The sequence below is a fragment of the Macaca nemestrina genome, chromosome 11, assembly GCF_043159975.1.
Source record: "Macaca nemestrina isolate mMacNem1 chromosome 11, mMacNem.hap1, whole genome shotgun sequence".
Classification (NCBI taxonomy): domain Eukaryota; kingdom Metazoa; phylum Chordata; class Mammalia; order Primates; family Cercopithecidae; genus Macaca; species Macaca nemestrina.
In genome coordinates, this window is record NC_092135.1 from 34552981 (window position 1) to 34569901 (window position 16921).

A 16921-nucleotide genomic window follows, 5' to 3' on the forward strand; every position below is an offset into this window, starting at 1 on the left:
GTTTCCACAGAAATAGGGCTAGTAAAGAGATCCTCGAAATACACATGCAACTCTGTGAGATGAATTCACAGAACACTAAGCAGTTTCTCAGAAAGCTTCTTTCCAGATTTCATCTGTGGATATTTCCTTTTTCACCATAGCCCTCTATGGGCTTCCAAATATCACTTTGCCAATTCCACAAGAACTGTCTTAGCGAAAGGCTTCTTTAGGGGAAAGCTGTAACTCTGTGAGATGATTTCACAGAACACAAAGTAGTTTCTCAGAAAACTTGTTTCTCTTTGTTATCGGAGGATATTTCCTTTGGCCCTATAGTCTTCAAAGGGATCCGAAATATCTGTTCTCAGATTCCACAGAAATAGGGCTAGCAAAGAGATCCTCGAAATACACATGTAACTCTGTGAGATGAATTAACAGAACACTAAGCAGTTTCTCAGAAAGCTTCTTTCCAGATTTCATCTGAGGATATTTCCTTTTTCACCATAGCCCTCTATGGGCTTCCAAATATCACTTTGCCAATTCCACAAGGACTGTCTTAGCGAAAGGCTTCTTGAGGGGAAAGCTGTAACTCTGTGAGATGATTTCACAGAACACAAAGAAGTTTGTCAGAAAGCTTCTTTCTCTTTGTTATCCGAGGATATTTCCTTTAGCCCTGTAGTCTTCAAAGGGATCCGAAATATCTGTTCTCAGTTTCCACAGAAATAGGGCTAGCAAAGAGATCCTCGAAATACACATGTAACTCTGTGAGATGAATTAACAGAACACTAAGCAGTTTCTCAGAAAGCTTCTTTCCAGATTTCATCTGACGATATTTCCTTTTTCACCATAGCCCCCTATGGGCTTCCAAATATCACTTTGCCAATTCCACAAGAACGGTCTTAGCGAAAGGCTTCTTCAGGGGAAAGCTGTAACTCTGTGAGATGATTTCACAGAATACAAAGAAGTTTCTCAGAGAGCTTCTTTCTCTTTGTTGTCGGAGGATATTTCCTTTGGACCTAGAGTCTTCAAAGGGATCCGAAATATCTGTTCTCAGTTTCCACAGAAATAGGGCTAGCAAAGAGATCCTCGAAATACACATGTAACTCTGTGAGATGAATTCACAGAACACTAAGCAGTTTCTCAGAAAGCTTCTTTCCAGATTTCATCTGAGGATATTTCCTTTTTCACCATAGCCCTCTATGGGCTTCCAAATATCACTTTGCCAATTCCACAAGAACTGTCTTAGCGAAAGGCTTCTTGAGGGAAAAGCTGTAACTCTGTCAGATGATTTCACAGAACACAAAGAAGTTTCTCAGAAATCGTCTTTCTCTTTGTTATCGGAGGATATTTCCTTTGGCCCCATAGTCTTCAAAGGGATCCGAAATATCTGTTCTCAGTTGCCACAGAAATTGGGCTAGCAAAGAGATCCTCGAAATACACATGTAACTCTGTGAGATGAATTCACAGAACACTAAGCAGTTTCTCAGAAAGCTTCTTTCCAGATTTCATCTGAGGATATTTCCTTTTTCACCATAGCCCTCTATGGGCTTGCAAATATCACTTTGCCAATTCCACAAGAACTGTCTTAGCCAAAGGCTTCTTGAGGTGAAAGCTGTAACTCTGTGAGATGAATTCACAGAACATAAAGAAGTTTCTCAGAAAGCTTCTTTCTCTTTGTTATCGGAGGATATTTCCTTTGGCCCTATAGTCTTCAAAGGGATCCGAAATATCTGTTCTCAGATTCCACAGAAATAGGGCTAGCAAAGAGATCCTCGAAATACACATGTAACTCTGTGAGATGAATTAACAGAACACTAAGCAGTTTCTCAGAAACTTTTTTCCAGATTTCATCTGACGATATTTCCTTTTTCACCATAGCCCCCTATGGGCTTCCAAATATCACTTTGCCAATTCCACAAGAACTGTCTTAGCGAAAGGCTTCTTCAGGGGAAAGCTGTAACTCTGTGAGATGATTTCACAGAACACAAAGAAGTTTCTCAGAAAGCTTCTTTCTCTTTGTTATCCGAGGATATTTCCTTTGGCCCTATAGTCTTCAAAGGGATCCGAAATATCTGTTCTCAGATTCCACAGAAATAGGGCTAGCAAAGAGATCCTCGAAATACACATGTAACTCTGTGAGATGAATTCACAGAACACTAAGCAGTTTCGCAGAAAGCTTCTTTCCATATTTCATCTGATATTTCCTTTTTCACCATAGCCCTCTATGGGCTTACAAATATCACTTTGCCAATTCCACAAGAACTGTCTTAGCGAAAGGCTTCTTGAGGGGAAAGCTGTAACTCTGTGAGATGATTTCACAGAACACAAAGAAGTTTCTCAGAAAGCTTCTTTCTCTTTGTTATCGGAGGATATTTACTTTGGCCCTGTAGTCTTCAAAGGGATCCGAAATATCTGTTCTCAGTTTCCATAGAAATAGGGCTAGCAAAGAGATCCTCGAAATACACATGTAACTCTGTGAGATGAATTCATAGAACACTAAGCAGTTTCTCAGAAAACTTCTTTCCAGATTTCATCTGAGGATATTTCCTTTTTCACCATAGCCCTCTATGGGCTTCCAAATATCCCTTTGCCAATTCCACAAGAACTGTCTTAGCGAAAGGCTTCTTGAGGGGAAAGCTGTAACTCTGTGAGATGATTTCACAGAACACAAAGAAGTTTCTTAGAAAGCTTCTTTCTCCTTGTTATCCGAGGATATTTCCTTTGGCCCTACAGTCTTCAAAGGTAACCGAAATATCGGTTCTCAGATTCCACAGAAAGAAGGCTAGCAAAGAGATCCTCGAAATACACATGTAACTCTGTGAGATGAATTTACAGAACACTAAGCAGTTTCTCAGAAAGCTTCTTTCCAGATTTCATCTGATGATATTTCCTTTTTCACCATAGTCCTCTATGGGATTCCAAATATCACTTTGCCAATTCCACAAGAATTGCCTTAGCGAAAGGTTTGTTCTGGGGAAAGCTGTAACTCTGTGAGCTGATTTCACAGAACATAAAGAAGTTTCTCAGAAAGCTTCTTTCTCTTTGTTATCGGAGGATATTTCCTTTGGCCCTATAGTCTTCAAAGGGATCCGAAATATCTGTTCTCAGTTTCCACAGAAATAGGGCTAGCAAAGAGATCCTCGAAATACACATGTAACTCTGTGAGATGAATTCACAGAACACTAAGCAGTTTCTCAGAAAGCTTCTTTCCAAATTTCATCTGAGGATATTTCCTTTTTCACCGTAGCCCTCTATGGGCTTCCAAATATCACTTTGCCAATTCCACAACAACTGTCTTAGCGAAAGGCTTCTTGAGGGGAAAGTTGTAATTCTGAGAGATGATTTCACAGAACACAAAGAAGTTTCTTAGAAAGCTTCTTTCTCCTTGTTATCCGAGGATATTTCCTTTGGCCCTATAGTCTTCAAAAGGATCCGAAATATCTCTTATCAGTTTCCATAGAAACAGGGCTAGCAAAGAGATCCTCGAATTACACATGTAACTCTGTGAGATGAATTAACAGAACACTAAGCAGTTTCTCAGAAAACTTCTTTCCAGATTTCATCTGACGATATTTCCTTTTTCACCATAGCCCTCTATGGACTTCCACATATCACTTTGCCAATTCCACAAGAACTGTCTCAGCGTAAGGCTTCTTGAGGGGAAATCTGTAACTCTGTGAGATGATTTCACAGAACACAAAGAAGTTTCTCTGAAAGCTTCTTTCTCTTTTTTATCGGAGGATATTTCCTTTGGCCCTATAGTCTTCAAAGGGATCCGAAATATCTGTTCTCAGTTTCCACAGAAATAGGGCTAGTAAAGAGATCCTCGAAATACACATGCAACTCTGTGAGATGAATTCACAGAACACTAAGCAGTTTCTCAGAAAGCTTCTTTCCAGATTTCATCTGTGGATATTTCCTTTTTCACCATAGCCCTCTATGGGCTTCCAAATATCACTTTGCCAATTCCACAAGAACTGTCTTAGCGAAAGGCTTCTTGAGGGGAAAGCTGTAACTCTGTGAGATGATTTCACAGAACACAAAGTAGTTTCTCAGAAGGCTTCTTTCTCTTTGTTTTCGGAGGATATTTCCTTTGGCCCTATAGTCTTCAAAGGGATCCGAAATATCTGTTCTCAGATTCCACAGAAATAGGGCTAGCAAAGAGATCCTCGAAATACACATGTAACACTGTGAGATGAATTAACAGAACACTAAGCAGTTTCTCAGAAAGCTTCTTTCCAGATTTCATCTGAGGATATTTCCTTTTTCACCATAGCCCTCTATGGGCTTCCAAATATCACTTTGCCAATTCCACAAGAACTGTCTTAGCGAAAGGCTTCTTGAGGGGAAAGCTGTAACTCTGTGAGATGATTTCACAGAACACAAAGAAGTTTGTCAGAAAGCTTCTTTCTCTTTGTTATCCGAGGATATTTCCTTTAGCCCTGTAGTCTTCAAAGGGATCCGAAATATCTGTTCTCAGTTTCCACAGAAATAGGGCTAGCAAAGAGATCCTCGAAATACACATGTAACTCTGTGAGATGAATTAACAGAACACTAAGCAGTTTCTCAGAAAGCTTCTTTCCAGATTTCATCTGACGATATTACCTTTTTCACCATAGCCCCCTATGGGCTTCCAAATATCACTTTGCCAATTCCACAAGAACTGTCTTAGCGAAAGGCTTCTTCAGGGAAAGCTGTAACTCTGTGAGATGATTTCACAGAATACAAAGAAGTTTCACAGAAAGCTTCTTTCTCTTTGTTATCGGAGGATATTTCCTTTGGCCCTATAGTCTTCAAAGGGATCCGAAATATCTGTTCTCAGATTCCACAGAAATAGGGCTAGCAAAGAGATCCTCGAAATACACATGTAACTCTGTGAGATGAATTCACAGAACACTAAGCAGTTTCTCAGAAAGCTTCTTTCCAGATTTCATCTGATATTTCCTTTTTCACCATAGCCCTCTATGGGCTTCCAAATATCACTTTGCCAATTCCACAAGAACTGTCTTAGCGAAAGGCTTCTTGAGGGGAAAGCTGTAACTCTGTGAGATGATTTCACAGAACACAAAGAAGTTTCTTAGAAAGCTTCTTTCTCTTTGTTATCGGAGGATATTTCCTTTGGCCCTGTAGTCTTCAAAGGGATCTGAAATATCTGTTCTCAGTTTCCACAGAAATAGGGCTAGCAAAGAGATCCTCGAAATACACATGTAACTCTGTGAGATGAATTCATAGAACACTAAGCAGTTTCTCAGAAAACTTCTTTCCAGATTTCATCTGAGGATATTTCCTTATTCACCATAGCTCTCTATGGGCTTCCAAATATCCCTTTGCCAATTCCACAAGAACTGTCTTAGCGAAAGGCTTCTTGAGGGGAAAGCTGTAACTCTGTGAGATGATTTCACAGAACACAAAGAAGTTTCTCAGAAAGCTTCTTTCTCTTTGTTATCGGAGGATATTTCCTTTGGCCCTACAGTCTTCAAAGGTAACCGAAATATCGGTTCTCAGATTCCACAGAAAGAAGGCTAGCAAAGAGATCCTCGAAATACACATGTAACTCTGTGAGATGAATTTACAGAACACTAAGCAGTTTCTCAGAAAGCTTCTTTCCAGATTTCATCTGATGATATTTCCTTTTTCACCATAGTCCTCTATGGGATTCCAAATATCACTTTGCCAATTCCACAAGAACTGCCTTAGCGCAAGGTTTGTTCTGGGGAAAGCTGTAACTCTGTGAGCTGATTTCACAGAACATAAAGAAGTTTCTCAGAAAGCTTCTTTCTCTTTGTTATCGGAGGATATTTCCTTTGGCCCTATAGTCTTCAAAGGGATCCGAAATATCTGTTCTCAGTTTCCACAGAAATAGGGCTAGCAAAGAGATCCTCGAAATACACATGTAACTCTGTGAGATGAATTCACAGAACACTAAGCAGTTTCTCAGAAAGCTTCTTTCCAAATTTCATCTGAGGATATTTCCTTTTTCACCGTAGCCCTCTATGGGCTTCCAAATCTCACTTTGCCAATTCCACAACAACTGTCTTAGCGAAAGGCTTCTTGAGGGGAAAGTTGTAATTCTGAGAGATGATTTCACAGAACACAAAGAAGTTTCTTAGAAAGCTTCTTTCTCCTTGTTATCCGAGGATATTTCCTTTGGCCCTATAGTCTTCAAAAGGATCCGAAATATCTCTTATCAGTTTCCATAGAAATAGGGCTAGCAAAGAGATCCTCGAATTACACATGTAACTCTGTGAGATGAATTAACAGAACACTAAGCAGTTTCTCAGAAATCTTCTTTCCAGATTTCATCTGACGATATTTCCTTTTTCACCATAGCCCTCTATGGACTTCCACATATCACTTTGCCAATTCCACAAGATCTGTCTCAGCGAAAGGCTTCTTGAGGGGAAAGCTGTAACTCTGTGAGATGATTTCACAGAACACAAAGAAGTTTGTCAGAAAGCTTCTTTCTCTTTGTTATCCGAGGATATTTCCTTTAGCCCTGTAGTCTTCAAAGGGATCCGAAATATCTGTTCTCAGTTTCCACAGAAATAGGGCTAGCAAAGAGATCCTCGAAATACACATGTAACTCTGTGAGATGAATTAACAGAACACTAAGCAGTTTCTCAGAAAGCTTCTTTCCAGATTTCATCTGACGATATTTCCTTTTTCACCATAGCCCCCTATGGGCTTCCAAATATCACTTTGCCAATTCCACAAGAACGGTCTTAGCGAAAGGCTTCTTCAGGGGAAAGCTGTAACTCTGTGAGATGATTTCACAGAATACAAAGAAGTTTCTCAGAGAGCTTCTTTCTCTTTGTTGTCGGAGGATATTTCCTTTGGCCCTAGAGTCTTCAAAGGGATCCGAAATATCTGTTCTCAGTTTCCACAGAAATAGGGCTAGCAAAGAGATCCTCGAAATACACATGTAACTCTGTGAGATGAATTCACAGAACACTAAGCAGTTTCTCAGAAAGCTTCTTTCCAGATTTCATCTGAGGATATTTCCTTTTTCACCATAGCCCTCTATGGGCTTCCAAATATCACTTTGGCAATTCCACAAGAACTGTCTTAGCGAAAGGCTTCTTGAGGGGAAAGCTGTAACTCTGTGAGATGATTTCACAGAACACAAAGAAGTTTGTCAGAAAGCTTCTTTCTCTTTGTTATCCGAGGATATTTCCTTTAGCCCTGTAGTCTTCAAAGGGATCCGAAATATCTGTTCTCAGTTTCCACAGAAATAGGGCTAGCAAAGAGATCCTCGAAATACACATGTAACTCTGTGAGATGAATTAACAGAACACTAAGCAGTTTCTCAGAAAGCTTCTTTCCAGATTTCATCTGAGGATATTTCCTTTTTCACCATAGCCCCCTATGGGCTTCCAAATATCACTTTGCCAATTCCACAAGAACGGTCTTAGCGAAAGGCTTCTTCAGGGGAAAGCTGTAACTCTGTGAGCTGATTTCACAGAACATAAAGAAGTTTCTCAGAAAGCTTCTTTCTCTTTGTTATCGGAGGATAATTCCTTTGGCCCTATAGTCTTCAAAGGGATCCGAAATATCTGTTCTCAGTTTCCACAGAAATAGGGCTAGCAAAGAGATCCTCGAAATACACATGTAACTCTGTGAGATGAATTCACAGAACACTAAGCAGTTTCTCAGAAAGCTTCTTTCCAAATTTCATCTGAGGATATTTCCTTTTTCACCGTAGCCCTCTATGGGCTTCCAAATATCACTTTGCCAATTCCACAACAACTGTCTTAGCGAAAGGCTTCTTGAGGGGAAAGTTGTAATTCTGAGAGATGATTTCACAGAACACAAAGAAGTTTCTTAGAAAGCTTCTTTCTCCTTGTTATCCGAGGATATTTCCTTTGGCCCTATAGTCTTCAAAAGGATCCGAAATATCTCTTATCAGTTTCCATAGAAATAGGGCTAGCAAAGAGATCCTCGAATTACACATGTAACTCTGTGAGATGAATTAACAGAACACTAAGCAGTTTCTCAGAAAACTTCTTTCCAGATTTCATCTGAAGATATTTCCTTTTTCACCATAGCCCTCTATGGACTTCCACATATCACTTTGCCAATTCCACAAGAACTGTCTCAGCGAAAGGCTTCTTGAGGGGAAAGCTGTAACTCTGTGAGATGATTTCACAGAACACAAAGAAGTTTCTCTGAAAGCTTCTTTCTCTTTGTTATCGGAGGATATTTCCTTTGGCCCTATAGTCTTCAAAGGGATCCGAAATATCTGTTCTCAGTTTCCACAGAAATAGGGCTAGTAAAGAGATCCTCGAAATACACATGCAACTCTGTGAGATGAATTCACAGAACACTAAGCAGTTTCTCAGAAAGCTTCTTTCCAGATTTCATCTGTGGATATTTCCTTTTTCACCATAGCCCTCTATGGGCTTCCAAATATCACTTTGGCAATTCCACAAGAACTGTCTTAGCGAAAGGCTTCTTGAGGGGAAAGCTGTAACCCTGTGAGATGATTTCACAGAACACAAAGTAGTTTCTCAGAAGGCTTCTTTCTCTTTGTTATCGGAGGATATTTCCTTTGGCCCTATAGTCTTCAAAGGGATCCGAAATATCTGTTCTCAGATTCCACAGAAATAGGGCTAGCAAAGAGATCCTCGAAATACACATGTAATTCTGTGAGATGAATTATCAGAACACTAAGCAGTTTCTCAGAAAGCTTCTTTCCAGATTTCATCTGAGGATATTTCCTTTTTCACCATAGCCCTCTATGGGCTTCCAAATATCACTTTGCCAATTCCACAAGAACTGTCTTAGCGAAAGGCTTCTTGAGGGGAAAGCTGTAACTCTGTGAGATGATTTCACAGAACACAAAGAAGTTTGTCAGAAAGCTTCTTTCTCTTTGTTATCCGAGGATATTTCCTTTAGCCCTGTAGTCTTCAAAGGGATCCGAAATATCTGTTCTCAGTTTCCACAGAAATAGGGCTAGCAAAGAGATCCTCGAAATACACATGTAACTCTGTGAGATGAATTAACAGAACACCAAGCAGTTTCTCAGAAAGCTTCTTTCCAGATTTCATCTGACGATATTTCCTTTTTCACCATAGCCCCCTATGGGCTTCCAAATATCACTTTGCCAATTCCACAAGAACTGTCTTAGCGAAAGGCTTCTTCAGGGGAAAGCTGTAACTCTGTGAGATGATTTCACAGAATACAAAGAAGTTTCACAGAAAGCTTCTTTCTCTTTGTTATCGGAGGATATTTCCTTTGGCCCTATAGTCTTCAAAGGGATCCGAAATATCTGTTCTCAGATTCCACAGAAATAGGGCTAGCAAAGAGATCCTCGAAATACACATGTAACTCTGTGAGATGAATTCACAGAACACTAAGCAGTTTCTCAGAAAGCTTCTTTCCAGATTTCATCTGATATTTCCTTTTTCACCATAGCCCTCTATGGGCTTCCAAATATCACTTTGCCAATTCCACAAGAACTGTCTTAGCGAAAGGCTTCTTGAAGGGAAAGCTGTAACTCTGTGAGATGATTTCACAGAACACAAAGAAGTTTCTTAGAAAGTTTCTTTCTCTTTGTTATCGGAGGATATTTCCTTTGGCCCTGTAGTCTTCAAAGGGATCTGAAATATCTGTTCTCAGTTTCCACAGAAATAGGGCTAGCAAAGAGATCCTCGAAATACACATGTAACTCTGTGAGATGAATTCATAGAACACTAAGCAGTTTCTCAGAAAACTTCTTTCCAGATTTCATCTGAGGATATTTCCTTTTTCACCATAGCCCTCTATGGGCTTCCAAATATCCCTTTGCCAATTCCACAAGAACTGTCTTAGCGAAAGGCTTCTTGAGGGGAAAGCTGTAACTCTGTGAGATGATTTCACAGAACACAAAGAAGTTTCTCAGAAAGCTTCTTTCTCTTTGTTATCGGAGGATATTTCCTTTGGCCCTACAGTCTTCAAAGGTAACCGAAATATCGGTTCTCAGATTCCACAGAAAGAAGGCTAGCAAAGAGATCCTCGAAATACACATGTAACTCTGTGAGATGAATTTACAGAACACTAAGCAGTTTCTCAGAAAGCTTCTTTCCAGATTTCATCTGATGATATTTCCTTTTTCACCATAGTCCTCTATGGGATTCCAAATATCACTTTGCCAATTCCACAAGAACTGCCTTAGCGCAAGGTTTGTTCTGGGGAAAGCTGTAACTCTGTGAGCTGATTTCACAGAACATAAAGAAGTTTCTCAGAAAGCTTCTTTCTCTTTGTTATCGGAGGATATTTCCTTTGGCCCTATAGTCTTCAAAGGGATCCGAAATATCTGTTCTCAGTTTCCACAGAAATAGGGCTAGCAAAGAGATCCTCGAAATACACATGTAACTCTGTGAGATGAATTCACAGAACACTAAGCAGTTTCTCAGAAAGCTTCTTTCCAAATTTCATCTGAGGATATTTCCTTTTTCACCGTAGCCCTCTATGGGCTTCCAAATCTCACTTTGCCAATTCCACAACAACTGTCTTAGCGAAAGGCTTCTTGAGGGGAAAGTTGTAATTCTGAGAGATGATTTCACAGAACACAAAGAAGTTTCTTAGAAAGCTTCTTTCTCCTTGTTATCCGAGGATATTTCCTTTGGCCCTATAGTCTTCAAAAGGATCCGAAATATCTCTTATCAGTTTCCATAGAAATAGGGCTAGCAAAGAGATCCTCGAATTACACATGTAACTCTGTGAGATGAATTAACAGAACACTAAGCAGTTTCTCAGAAATCTTCTTTCCAGATTTCATCTGACGATATTTCCTTTTTCACCATAGCCCTCTATGGACTTCCACATATCACTTTGCCAATTCCACAAGATCTGTCTCAGCGAAAGGCTTCTTGAGGGGAAAGCTGTAACTCTGTGAGATGATTTCACAGAACACAAAGAAGTTTCTCTGAAAGCTTCTTTCTCTTTGTTATCGGAGGATATTTCCTTTGGCCCTATAGTCTTCAAAGGGATCCGAAATATCTTTTCTCAGTTTCCACAGAAATAGGGCTAGTAAAGAGATCCTCGAAATACACATGCAACTCTGTGAGATGAATTCACAGAACACTAAGCAGTTTCTCAGAAAGCTTCTTTCCAGATTTCATCTGTGGATATTTCCTTTTTCACCATAGCCCTCTATGGGCTTCCAAATATCACTTTGCCAATTCCACAAGAACTGTCTTAGCGAAAGGCTTCTTTAGGGGAAAGCTGTAACTCTGTGAGATGATTTCACAGAACACAAAGTAGTTTCTCAGAAAGCTTCTTTCTCTTTGTTATCGGAGGATATTTCCTTTGGCCCTATAGTCTTCAAAGGGATCCGAAATATCTGTTCTCAGATTCCACAGAAATAGGGCTAGCAAAGAGATCCTCGAAATACACATGTAACTCTGTGAGATGAATTAACAGAACACTAAGCAGTTTCTCAGAAAGCTTCTTTCCAGATTTCATCTGAGGATATTTCCTTTTTCACCATAGCCCTCTATGGGCTTCCAAATATCACTTTGCCAATTCCACAAGAACTGTCTTAGCGAATGGCTTCTTGAGGGGAAAGCTGTAACTCTGTGAGATGATTTCACAGAACACAAAGAAGTTTGTCAGAAAGCTTCTTTCTCTTTGTTATCCGAGGATATTTCCTTTAGCCCTGTAGTCTTCAAAGGGATCCGAAATATCTGTTCTCAGTTTCCACAGAAATAGGGCTAGCAAAGAGATCCTCGAAATACACATGTAACTCTGTGAGATGAATTAACAGAACACTAAGCAGTTTCTCAGAAAGCTTCTTTCCAGATTTCATCTGATATTTCCTTTTTCACCATAGCCCTCTATGGGCTTCCAAATATCACTTTGCCAATTCCACAAGAACTGTCTTAGCGAAAGGCTTCTTGAGGGGAAAGCTGTAACTCTGTGAGATGATTTCACAGAACACAAAGAAGTTTCTTAGAAAGCTTCTTTCTCTTTGTTATCGGAGGATATTTCCTTTGGCCCTGTAGTCTTCAAAGGGATCTGAAATATGTGTTCTCAGTTTCCACAGAAATAGGGCTAGCAAAGAGATCCTCGAAATACACATGTAACTCTGTGAGATGAATTAAGAGAACACTAAGCAGTTTCTCAGAAAGCTTCTTTCCAGATTTCATCTGACGATATTTCCTTTTTCACCATAGCCCTCTAAGGTCTTCCAAATATCACTTTGCCAATTCCACAAGAACTGTCTTAGCGAAAGGCTTCTTGAGGGGAAAGCTGTAACTCTGTGAGATGATTTCACAGAACACAAAGAAGTTTCACAGAAAGCTTCTTTCTCTTTGTTATCGGAGGATATTTCCTTTGGCCCTATAGTCTTCAAAGGGATCCGAAATATCTGTTCTCAGATTCCACAGAAATAGGGCTAGCAAAGAGATCCTCGAAATACACATGTAACTCTGTGAGATGAATTAACAGAACACTAAGCAGTTTCTCAGAAAGCTTTTTTCCAGATTTCATCTGACGATATTTCCTTTTTCACCATAGCCCTCTATGGACTTCCACATATCACTTTGCCAATTCCACAAGAACTGTCTCAGCGAAAGGCTTCTTGAGGGGAAAGCTGTAACTCTGTGAGATGATTTCACAGAACACAAAGAAGTTTCTCTGAAAGCTTCTTTCTCTTTGTTATCGGAGGATATTTCCTTTGGCCCTATAGTCTTCAAAGGGATCCGAAATATCTGTTCTCAGTTTCCACAGAAATAGGGCTAGTAAAGAGATCCTCGAAATACACATGCAACTCTGTGAGATGAATTCACAGAACACTAAGCAGTTTCTCAGAAAGCTTCTTTCCAGATTTCATCTGTGGATATTTCCTTTTTCACCATAGCCCTCTATGGGCTTCCAAATATCACTTTGCCAATTCCACAAGAACTGTCTTAGCGAAAGGCTTCTTTAGGGGAAAGCTGTAACTCTGTGAGATGATTTCACAGAACACAAAGTAGTTTCTCAGAAAGCTTCTTTCTCTTTGTTATCGGAGGATATTTCCTTTGGCCCTATAGTCTTCAAAGGGATCCGAAATATCTGTTCTCAGATTCCACAGAAATAGGGCTAGCAAAGAGATCCTCGAAATACACATGTAACTCTGTGAGATGAATTAACAGAACACTAAGCAGTTTCTCAGAAAGCTTCTTTCCAGATTTCATCTGAGGATATTTCCTTTTTCACCATAGCCCTCTATGGGCTTCCAAATATCACTTTGCCAATTCCACAAGAACTGTCTTAGCGAAAGGCTTCTTGAGGGGAAAGCTGTAACTCTGTGAGATGATTTCACAGAACACAAAGAAGTTTGTCAGAAAGCTTCTTTCTCTTTGTTATCCGAGGATATTTCCTTTAGCCCTGTAGTCTTCAAAGGGATCCGAAATATCTGTTCTCAGTTTCCACAGAAATAGGGCTAGCAAAGAGATCCTCGAAATACACATGTAACTCTGTGAGATGAATTAACAGAACACTAAGCAGTTTCTCAGAAAGCTTCTTTCCAGATTTCATCTGACAATATTTCCTTTTTCACCATAGCCCCCTATGGGCTTCCAAATATCACTTTGCCAATTCCACAAGAACTGTCTTAGCGAAAGGCTTCTTCAGGGGAAAGCTGTAACTCTGTGAGATGATTTCACAGAATACAAAGAAGTTTCACAGAAAGCTTCTTTCTCTTTGTTATCGGAGGATATTTCCTTTGGCCCTATAGTCTTCAAAGGGATCCGAAATATCTGTTCTCAGATTCCACAGAAATAGGGCTAGCAAAGAGATCCTCGAAATACACATGTAACTCTGTGAGATGAATTCACAGAACACTAAGCAGTTTCTCAGAAAGCTTCTTTCCATATTTCATCTGATATTTCCTTTTTCACCATAGCCCTCTATGGGCTTCCAAATATCACTTTGCCAATTCCACAAGAACTGTCTTAGCGAAAGGCTTCTTGAGGGGAAAGCTGTAACTCTGTGAGATGATTTCACAGAACACAAAGAAGTTTCTTAGAAAGCTTCTTTCTCTTTGTTATCGGAGGATATTTCCTTTGGCCCTGTAGTCTTCAAAGGGATCTGAAAAATCTGTTCTCAGTTTCCACAGAAATAGGGCTAGCAAAGAGATCCTCGAAATACACATGTAACTCTGTGAGATGAATTAAGAGAACACTAAGCAGTTTCTCAGAAAGCTTCTTTCCAGATTTCATCTGAGGATATTTCCTTTTTCACCATAGCCCTCTATGGGCTTGCAAATATCACTTTGCCAATTCTACAAGAACTGTCTTAGCCAAAGGCTTCTTGAGGTGAAAGCTGTAACTCTGTGAGATGATTTCACAGAACATAAAGAAGTTTCTCAGAAAGCTTCTTTCTCTTTGTTATCGGAGGATATTTCCTTTGGCCCTATAGTCTTCAAAGGGATCCGAAATATCTGTTCTCAGATTCCACAGAAATAGGGCTAGCAAAGAGATCCTCGAAATACACATGTAACTCTGTGAGATGAATTAACAGAACACTAAGCAGTTTCTCAGAAAGCTTTTTTCCAGATTTCATCTGACGATATTTCCTTTTTCACCATAGCCCCCTATGGGCTTCCAAATATCACTTTGCCAATTCCACAAGAACTGTCTTAGCGAAAGGCTTCTTCAGGGGAAAGCTGTAACTCTGTGAGATGATTTCACAGAACACAAAGAAGTTTCTCAGAAAGCTTCTTTCTCTTTGTTATCCGAGGATATTTCCTTTGGCCCTATAGTCTTCAAAGGGATCCGAAATATCTGTTCTCAGATTCCACAGAAATAGGGCTAGCAAAGAGATCCTCGAAATACACATGTAACTCTGTGAGATGAATTCACAGAACACTAAGCAGTTTCGCAGAAAGCTTCTTTCCATATTTCATCTGATATTTCCTTTTTCACCATAGCCCTCTATGGGCTTACAAATATCACCTTGCCAATTCCACAAGAACTGTCTTAGCGAAAGGCTTCTTGAGGGGAAAGCTGTAACTCTGTGAGATGATTTCACAGAACACAAAGAAGTTTCTCTGAAAGCTTCTTTCTCTTTGTTATCGGAGGATATTTCCTTTGGCCCTAGAGTCTTCAAAGGGATCCGAAATATCTGTTCTCAGTTTCCACAGAAATAGGGCTAGCAAAGAGATCCTCGAAATACACATGTAACTCGGTGAGATGAATTCACAGAACACTAAGCAGTTTCTCAGAAAGCTTCTTTCCAGATTTCATCTGAGGATATTTCCTTTTTCACCATAGCCCTCTATGGGCTTCCAAATATCACTTTGGCAATTCCACAAGAACTGTCTTAGCGAAAGGCTTCTTGAGGGAAAAGCTGTAACTCTGTGAGATGATTTCACAGAACACAAAGAAGTTTCTCAGAAATCGTCTTTCTCTTTGCTATCGGAGGATATTTCCTTTGGCCCTATAGTCTTCAAAGGGATCCGAAATATCTGTTCTCAGTTTCCACAGAAATAGGGCTAGCAAAGAGATACTCGAAATACACATGTAACTCTGTGAGATGAATTCACAGAACACTAAGCAGTTTCTCAGAAAGCTTCTTTCCAGATTTCATCTGAGGATATTTCCTTTTTCACCATAGCCCTCTATGGGCTTGCAAATATCACTTTGCCTATTCCACAAGAACTGTCTTAGCCAAAGGCTTCTTCAGGTGAAAGCTGTAACTCTGTGAGCTGATTTCACAGAACATAAAGAAGTTTCTCAGAAAGCTTCTTTCTCTTTGTTATCGGAGGATATTTCCTTTGGCCCTATAGTCTTCAAAGGGATCCGAAATATCTGTTCTCAGGTTCCACAGAAATAGGGCTAGCAAAGAGATCCTCGAAATACACATGTAACTCTGTGAGATGAATTCACAGAACACTAAGCAGTTTCTCAGAAAGCTTCTTTCCAAATTTCATCTGAGGATATTTCCTTTTTCACCGTAGCCCTCTATGGGCTTCCAAATATCACTTTGCCAATTCCACAACAACTGTCTTAGCCAAAGGCTTCTTGAGGGGAAAGTTGTAATTCTGAGAGATGATTTCACAGAACACAAAGAAGTTTCTTAGAAAGCTTCTTTCTCCTTGTTATCCGAGGATATTTCCTTTGGCCCTATAGTCTTCAAAAGGATCCGAAATATCTCTTATCAGTTTCCATAGAAATAGGGCTAGCAAAGAGATCCTCGAATTACACATGTAACTCTGTGAGATGAATTAACAGAACACTAAGCAGTTTCTCAGAAAACTTCTTTCCAGATTTCATCTGACGATATTTCCTTTTTCACCATAGCCCTCTATGGACTTCCACATATCACTTTGCCAATTCCACAAGAACTGTCTCAGCGAAAGGCTTCTTGAGGGGAAAGCTGTAACTCTGTGAGATGATTTCACAGAAAACAAAGAAGTTTCTCTGAAAGCTTCTTTCTCTTTGTTATCGGAGGATATTTCCTTTGGCCCTAGAGTCTTCAAAGGGATCCGAAATATCTGTTCTCAGTTTCCACAGAAATATGGCTAGTAAAGAGATCCTCGAAATACACATGCAACTCTGTGAGATGAATTCACAGAACACTAAGCAGTTTCTCAGAAAGCTTCTTTCCAGATTTCATCTGTGGATATTTCCTTTTTCACCATAGCCCTCTATGGGCTTCCAAATATCACTTTGCCAATTCCACAAGAACTGTCTTAGCGAAAGGCTTCTTGAGGGGAAAGCTGTAACTCTGAGAGATGATTTCACAGAACACAAAGTAGTTTCTCAGAAAGCTTCTTTCTCTTTGTTATCGGAGGATATTTCCTTTGTCCCTATAGTCTTCAAAGGGATCCGAAATATCTGTTCTCAGATTCCACAGAAATAGGGCTAGCAAAGAGATCCTCGAAATACACATGTAACTCTGTGAGATGAATTAACAGAACACTAAGCAGTTTCTCAGAAAGCTTCTTTCCAGATTTCATCTGAGGATATTTCCTTTTTCA